Source organism: Channa argus, unplaced genomic scaffold (genome assembly GCF_033026475.1).
Source record: "Channa argus isolate prfri unplaced genomic scaffold, Channa argus male v1.0 Contig052, whole genome shotgun sequence".
In the NCBI taxonomy this organism is placed as follows: domain Eukaryota; kingdom Metazoa; phylum Chordata; class Actinopteri; order Anabantiformes; family Channidae; genus Channa; species Channa argus.
The window spans coordinates 1-8,988 of record NW_027125271.1 but is presented as its reverse complement, the minus strand read 5'-3'; the positions used below and the strand labels follow the sequence as shown (position 1 = coordinate 8,988).

At 42.9% G+C, this 8,988-nt stretch overlaps 1 pseudogene; it reads right to left on the bottom strand.

Annotated features, from left to right (window-relative positions):
• Nucleotides 1-1,697: 1,697 nt before the first annotated feature.
• On the bottom strand, nucleotides 1,698-1,816 carry LOC137119168 (5S ribosomal RNA; annotated as a pseudogene).
• Nucleotides 1,817-8,988: the final 7,172 nt, after the last annotated feature.

Genomic DNA, 8,988 nt, shown 5'->3' with positions numbered 1-8,988 from the left:
AAAATACTGAAAGGAAAGTGGGTTTGCCTTCATATTTGACCCAGAACAACTCAGTTCAGCATGGAAATATCATTGCTACAGCTTTTTTTTTAGCCAGAAATCAAGAGTGTAAGTTGTTATGCGCATAGAAGCATTTTTAGGCCGACTGAGCAAACATGCTTGTTTCTGCCAAATGCAGCAAAATACTAAAAGGAAAGTGGGTTTGCCTTCATATTTGACCCAGAACAACTCAGTTCAGCATGGAAATATCATGCAACAGCTTTTTTTTAGCCAGAAATCAAGAGTGTAAGTTGTTATGCGCTTAGAAGCATTTTTAGGCCGACTGAGCAAACATGCTTGTTTCTGCCAAATGCAGCAAAATACTAAAAGGAAAGTGGGTTTGCCTTCATATTTGACCCAGAACAACTCAGTTCAGCATGGAAATATCATTGCAACAGCTTTTATTTAGCCAGAAATCAAGAGTATAAGTTTTTATGCGCTTAAAAGCATTTTCAGGCCGAATGAGCTGATTTCTGCCAATTGCAGCAAAATGCTGAAAGGAAAGTGGGTTTGCCTTCATAATTGACCCAGAACAACTCAGTTCAGCATGGAAATACCATTGCAACATCGTTTATTTAGCCAGAAATCAAGAGTGTACGTTTTTATGCGCTTAAAAGCATTTTCAGGCCGAATGAGCAAATATGCTTGTTTCTGCCAAATGCAGCAAAATACTGAAAGGAAAGTGGGTTTGCCTTTATTTTTGACCCAGAACAACTCAGTTCAGCATGGAAATATCATTGCTACAGCTTTTATTTAGCCAGAAATCAAGAGTGTAAGTTTTTATGCGCTTAAAAGCACTTTCAGGCCGAATGGCAAATATGCTTGTTTCTGCCAAATGCAGCAAAATACTGAAAGGAAAGTGGGTTTGCCTTTATTTTTGACCCAGAACAACTCAGTTCAGCATGGAAATATCATTGCTACAGCTTTTATTTAGCCAGAAATCAAGAGTGTAAGTTTTTATGCGCTTAAAAGCATTTTCAGGCCGAATGAGCTGATTTCTGCCAATTGCAGCAAAACACTCAAAGGAAAGTGGGTTTGCCTTTATTTTTGACCCAGAACAACTCAGTTCAGCATGGAAATATCATTGCTACAGCTTTTATTTAGCCAGAAATCAAGAGTGTAAGTTTTTATGCGCTTAAAAGCATTTTCAGGCCGAATGAGCTGATTTCTGCCAATTGCAGCAAAACAATCAAAGGAAAGTGGGTTTGCCTTTATTTTTGACCCAGAACAACTCAGTTCAGCATGGAAATATCATTGCTACAGCTTTTATTTAGCCAGAAATCAAGAGTGTAAGTTTTTATGCGCTTAAAAGCACTTTCAGGCCGAATGGCAAATATGCTTGTTTCTGCCAAATGCAGCAAAATACTGAAAGGAAAGTGGGTTTGCCTTCATATTTGACCCAGAACAACTCAGTTCAGCATGGAAATATCATTGCAACAGCTGGAGAAGTGGAAAGCATGACACTCGCTAAGAAGAAGATAAATGTGGCAAAGTACTAAAACGGTACTGGTCTAGTAGTAAAGAAGCACGATGGTTGACAAACCAATAAAGTAGCAAAACAGCAATGAAAAAACAAAATTTGATGAAAATATAGAACAATTTCTATGAATAAATAGGCAGTAGCACCAGCTTGTGCTGCCCGTAAACCCAATCAAAAAAGCTTACAGCACCTGGAATTCCCAGGCGGTCTTCCTACCAAGTACTAACAAGGCCCGGCCCTATTTGGCTGCCGAGATCGGACGAGATCGGGCGCTCAGAGAGCGGTGTGGCCGTAAGCTGCATTTGACATCATCAACAGCTCTTAAAAACGCTGGAGAAGCAGAATGCATGACACTTGCTAAGAAGAAAATAAATGTGGCAAAGTACTATAACTGTACTGGTCTGTTACGCCCCTGTCTAGGGGGTCAGGGTGCAACATACAAAGATAAATTAGCATGTTCCCTCTCCGATCCCCAAACCAAAATCCAGGATCGAGATGTTCCAACAGACTGATATTTATTTTAAACGAAAAAGTGTCAAACAAAACATGACACTACAACTCAGGGCGAACCAAGGCCAACATAATAAACAAAATAAGCCATTTCCCACAGAAAGTGCTAGCTAGCCTGATTGAAATAAACAAACCAAAAGACAGTCGCTAACCCTAACTCCCTAATGTGAAAACAGTCCAAAGAAAATGGCAGTTCACCCCTACAGATTTAATACTATTTACAAAATATACAATTTATAAACAAATCCACGGCACAAAACCTAACAATTCAAAAATGCTAAATAAGGTTTGGAAACCAAGAACAGCAAACAGGTGCTGATGCCAGAAAGAGCCTCGCTAGCTGTTGGGAACCGTACTTTTAAAACTCCAGGAAGTGTAGGATGCACCAATCAGCTTCCTGCACTGCCCCCCAATCTGGCCAATCAGGCAGGGCACCTATAAGAACAACTAAATAAAAACAACACATATGGCCAGGACCGTAACATGGTCTACTAGTAATGAAGCACGATGATTGACAAACCAATAAAGTAGCAAAACAGCAATGAAAAAACAAAATTTGATGAAAATATAGAACAATTTCTATGAATAAATAGGCAGTAACACCAGCTTGTGCTGCCCGTAAACCCAAGCAAAGAAGCTTACAGCACGTGGTATTCCCAGGCGGTCTTCCTACCAAGTACTAACAAGGCCCGGCCCTATTTTCTGCCGAGATCGGCCGAGATCGGGCGCTTCTTTTTTTTTTTTTTTTTAATCTTTTTATTATCAAAAATACACTTTACAAAACGAAATTAGGTATATACAGAGATAAGTAAACAAAACATTACATCCATAGGCCTTTCAACTAAATTAAACAACTTAAAGCAAGATCTATTTCTCTAATGTAAATACATATATTTATAAATATAGGGGGATAACCATAACCACACATTGTAAACCTGTCATATATCTATCTATCTATATATATCTATATATATATATATATCTATATATCTATATATATATATATATAGATATATATATACACCCATACTTTTACACACATATACCTCTCTATATACATCCATATCTATATATATACATATATACATACAAACATATATACAAACACACACACACATACATTATACACATATACATTCATATACACATACACATACCCATATATATATATATTTATATATATATATATACACACACACACATACATACATACAAATACATATACTTATATAATAATAGGTCAATAAAATTCACCCAAAATCAAAGTGCAATCTACCCTCCCCATCTAACACACATAAATCATTTTTTACCCCCCATTTAATGAGAAACCCCTCATTATCAACCGAAAACAGAATACTCAAATAATGTGACACCATATTTTGAAAAATCAACACCCTCTTCATCTTTTTCCCTTCATACAATGCATAATTCCTGGCTATATACACAACATGACGAGCTACACTCAACAAGAAATTCACCAACCCCACATTTATTTTTGTATGTCCCTTGTCTAACCCAAAACACCACACCCAATCCCATGCCTCACCTTCCAAACCAGTCACCTTACACTTATTTCTTAATAAACTTTTTACCCAATTCCTGAATTTTTGTGTGACCGCACAGCACAACAACAAGTGATTAAAATCCTCATCCTCCATCCCGCAGACCGCACATGTTCTCACATATGTGTGCTTACTGATCTGGTGTAGGACGACAGAGACAAGCACTCTCCTGTGACGCAGTCTGAAATTTGTATTAGCTATCGCAGGGGGGAGCCATTTATCATGCATATTAGTCCAGATTGTAGAAGTGGGTCGGGTAGGGAACACATGCGACCATGAGGAGTTTGCTGTGGGCTGTTTGAATATCTTGTCAATTAGAACCTTGTACCAAAATTTTGACTGTAAATCTTTGAAATCCCTATTTTTGAGATCACAGGAGAGTGAAAAATCAATTCTGCCATCCCCCACCAGCTCACCATCTGCTTCCTGCAACTTCTCCCTCCATTCCAGTGGCATTCTCTGACAGATATCTGTACAGAAATGTAACACCTTGGCCCATCTGATGTTCACACCTGTCCTTCTTACTTTTTTAAGGACTTCCAGAGGGTTTAAGGCCCCTGTCTGGTCCAGAACATCCCCAATTTGGTGAAACACCCCATTTAAGGCCCCCCGGCTAACCAGGAATCTCTCCCGGCCACCGAGACGCGGGTTACCAAAGATTGGTTGCTTAAGTACATCTACTTTCGAAATCAATTTGCACTCTAGATGTGGCAAGACCTGAACCCACGCCTCAGCGGCCTCCTGGAAAAGTGGGTCTGCATCTGCCACAGGCCGTGCCAGCGCACTGCTGCATAAATTGTACTCCCCACACGCACCCCTCCTCCTTATCTCTGCGTCCAAGTAGTCCTTCCAAATATAATCTGTCTTATCATATAGCCATTTTTTAAAAAGTTTCAGTCTTAAAGATATTAATTTGGTTTTCAAATCACAGAGATTCAAACCCCCTTTTGCGTATGGCCCAACTAGTGTCTTGTGAGCAATAGTGAAGGCCTTGCCTTTCCACAAGAAACCACTGATAGCGCTGCACAGCCCGGACAGTACATCGCCCGGCAGGTGACAGACCTGCATGGCATAGACCAGCCCCGGCACTATTATGGAGTTTATAATGACCACTCTTCCCTTCAGCCCAAGACCTCTCATCTTCCACAGCCCAAGCCTGGACCTACACCACGCGAGCCTCTCCTCCCAGGTTTTGCGGACGCTGACCAGCGGCTGAGGACAAATATATATCCCAAGTAGCTTGACCTCAGTCTCACCCCTTTTAAAATTCAGACCCACATCCCCTAGAGCAGACCCGGGCCCACAAATAAGGCTGGATTTCTCCCTATTAACTCGCGCTCCCGCCGCCTGCTCATATGCTTCAAGGTGCTTTAGCACCTGTTGTAAACTCTCACCATCCTTAACCATAATACTTATATCATCCGCATACTGAGCTATTTTGAACTCATTACCTTTGGGAGATGTTATCCCCTTGATAAGCGGATCGGTTATAATGGATTGTGCAAGAGGCTCTGCTACAATTGCATATAGCATAGCAGACAGCGGACATCCCTGCCTTACTGATCTCTCTAGGGGGAAAGGATCTGTTAAGAGGCCGTTACATTTCACGACACTAGTAGCCCGGCTGTACAACAACTTCACCCATTCTCGAAAAATTGGGCCGAACCCAAAAACCCCCAGACATCCAAAGAGAAACTCATGACTGACCCTGTCAAATGCCTTCTCCAAGTCAACACTGAGGTATATGCCCCCTGTCATCATTAGATTTTCAAAAGACAACTTTGTTGACAGGATGCAGTCAGCAATATCCCTCCCAGGAATACTGTAAGTCTGGGTAGGCCCAATTATCGAGCCGATCACTCCTTTGAGCCTAAAACCCAGTACCTTAGTCAGGATCTTATAGTCAGTGTTGAGCAGGCTAATTGGTCTATAGTTTGCTAGGTCAGATTTTTCCCCTTTATTTTTATACACTAGAGTGATCACTCCCCTCATGAAGGACTCTGCGCACCTGCCCTCCTCCTGTATGGCCAAAAACAGTCTGCAGAGGACAGGGGCAAGCAGGTAACTGAAATGCTGATAGAATTCAGCTTAGAGACCGTCCGAACCTGGGCTCCTTGATGTATTCAGGGCTAAGATTGCCTCTTTCACTTCTTCCAGCTGGATGTTTTCATCACACAAAGCCGCATCCTCGTGACTGAGGGAGCAGCTAATTTTCCCAAGTACTTGATTTAACTTTATCTGTGATATCTTTTGCCTACTAAACAAATTGGAATAGAAATCTTGCACGGTTTGTAAAATATCCACTGAATCAGTATGTGTGTTACCCTCCGAGTCCTTTATTTCAGAAATATATGTTTTGGTCTGTTTCCTCTTTTCCAAACCCAGAAAAAATGCAGTACAGCGCTCACCTTTCAACATATGCTGCGCTTTGCTGCGGATCATTGCACCCCCGCATTTTCTCTCATCCAGCTGTCTCAACTGCTCCCTCCGCACAAGATACGTCTCCAACGGATGTCCACACCCAGCCTCAACCAACTCAAGCTCCTTTTTCAGGCGGTCCCTCAGCTCATCCTCCTCTCTTTTCTCTCTTTGTCTTTTCTCTCTGCTCAATGCGATGCAGCGCTTCTTGATTTTTAACTTAGTGCGCTCCCACCACTCAATGATGTCAACCACAAACTCACTTTGATCACATAGAGCAGAGAGAAAAGACTCCATTTTTGCTCTAAAAAATCCATCCTCTAAGAGGCTTGAATTAAAGCACCACAAGCCCCCATTCCTCTGCACCCTGCCCTCCCCTAGAGCCACTCTCAGAGAGGCATGATCACTCCAAGTGCAAAACTCATATTTACAGTTATTTAAAACCGTAACCAAACCTGACGCTAGCAAGCACAAATCTATTCTAGATTGTTTCAGCCTGCCCAACACCACTTGCCTGCGCGAATACGCACGGGTACCGGGGTTCAGTACTCTCCATGCATCCATCAAGTCACACTCTTCCATCCATTCAAACACAGCCGACCTACTAGTGTCATTCTTAAATTTATTGTTGACACCCACATCTATCCTAGCCAGTGTCACATTCCAGTCCCCTATCACCACCGAGCGATCATCTGTCCATCTTTTACAGCGCCTGAAAAAAACCCTCCTCTCTCCTTCCCTATTTGGCCCATATAAATTCACAATTCTATATCTCTGACTCTGTTCAATTACATCAATCACCAGTAGCCTTCCCTGATCATCCTTAGAAATTTGCAGGACACTCTCAAACAATCCAGGCTTTACAAAGATTGCTACCCCTGCAGTTTTGTCTGGGGAGAGAGAATAAAAAAGATCCCCTCTCCAAAAGCACTTTATGCTTTTTATTGTCTCAGAGGTCCACCTGCATTCCTGGACGCACAGGTTGTCACACAGCATTTTCCCGCAAAGCTGTTCAATTTTCTCAATGTTTTTAAGACCATTCAAATTTTGAGAGAGAAGCAGCATTCCCAGAAAAAAAACTAAAATCGGCCCTGTCATTTTTTGGCATATTTCTTACCTTTATTTCTATACCCTCCCTCAGTTCCACTTGGCTTACCCTGCTGTGCCCTCTTCCTGACCCGTTTTACCCATTGGACATCCATCTCTAAATCTGAGTCCACGCTACTAGCCTGGGGAGCCAGCAGGGCTACATCAGAAGTGGGTATTCGAGTGGTGGACTCTATTTCATTTTGAGAGTGAGGCTCATTCGGCTCAGGCCGGGGTGAGCCTAGCCAGCCCCCTTCAGGGCGACTCGCCGCATCCCCGCTCCAGTCCGCCAGCACATGATCCATACTGGATCCTAGCTCATCGACCCCCTCATTTCTTATGCCCTCTTGCACCAACAAGTCAGCACTCTGTGACACCACCTCATCTCCAAGCTCATTCCCACTCTCTGTCTCGCTACCCAGGGCTGGCTCCTCTGCAGGCCTGACATTACTCCACTCATCATCAGAGATGGAGTCCCGGTCTACCTCCCCTTCCCCTTCACCTGCATTATGGCAATTACATTGCTCCGCTGGGGCATGGCACGCAACACACCTGTGCACCCAGGCATCACACTCACGTGCATAATGACCCTGTTTATTGCATTTAAAGCATGTGAAATCTGGGCAATCTCTAACTATATGCCCAGGCTGTAAACACATCCTACACACTTTAACTTGATTATTATGAATAACTCTGAAGTATTCTGGCCCTGTGGCCGTCATAAATTTCGAGGAATATGGTAATGACTGCACAGTTTCATTAAATTTAACTTTTACATATCTTGTTCCGTCCGCCACGTCAGTCCCAGGCCACAACCGTCTTTTAATAGGAGAGATTGCTCTCACTCCCCACACATCCAGTTTTTCTAAAATGTCCTCATCCGCAATATAGGCAGGCAAATTCAAAAATGACACCACCAATTCATCGATAACTAAAGTTTTCACCATCACCACTGCTCTACCCACTTTAAATCCATCTAAAAGTCTTTTCTTTCCAGCTTCGCTCTTGACCGTCACCTCATATTTATTCGGCCCCGTCTCACGCAATGCAACGATGCCTCCACACACATCACGCATTGCTCTCAGCAGTTCCATTGTCTTAACTTTCTCTTCTCCCACCACCTCAGCCAATACAGTCAAGTCCCTATCATACCGCATTTCTTTCCGTGTCTCTGTCGCTCCACCCGGCTCCGATCGCGTGCTTACCCGTTCTCCCTGTTGTCTCTCATCTGCCGCCAAACAGTCATTCTCCATTCTCCGTCCAGGCCGCTCCTTTGCAATCTCCATTCTTTTCTCAATCTGCTTGACACCCTTATTCAGCGACTTCCTCGTCTCCTCCGCCAGCTCCAGCTCATTCCCTCTCAATGCGCTTTCCCCATAGACGCCAATTTTCTCCGTATCCATTCTTCTCCTTCCACTCTTTCCAGCCACTGTTAAACAGGCTTCTTCTTCTCGCATGCCTCTGCCGTTCTCCATTATGAGCAGTCTATCAGAAATCGCGCGAAAAAGAAAACCCAAAAAAGTTCAAAAACTAGAAAAACCACAAAAAATAAAGGCGACCCCGAACGGAGAAACTCCGCCGGGGGGTTTCATAAAAATAATGAATACAAACTCAAACGCACTACACTGGATAGGCAAAACACTAATACGAAAACGAAAAATGCACGTCAAACGCGAAGCAGCTCACATACGTGTCCCTTCCTGAAAGCACACTGACTCAGAAAGACCATACCCCTGTCCTCCTCCAATCGGGCGCTTAGAGAGCGGTGTGGCCGTAAGCTGCATTTGACATCATCAACAGCTCTTAAAAACGCTGGAGAAGCAGAATGCATGACACTTGCTAAGAAGAAGATAAATGTGGCAAAGTACAAAGTACTATAACTGTACTGGTCTG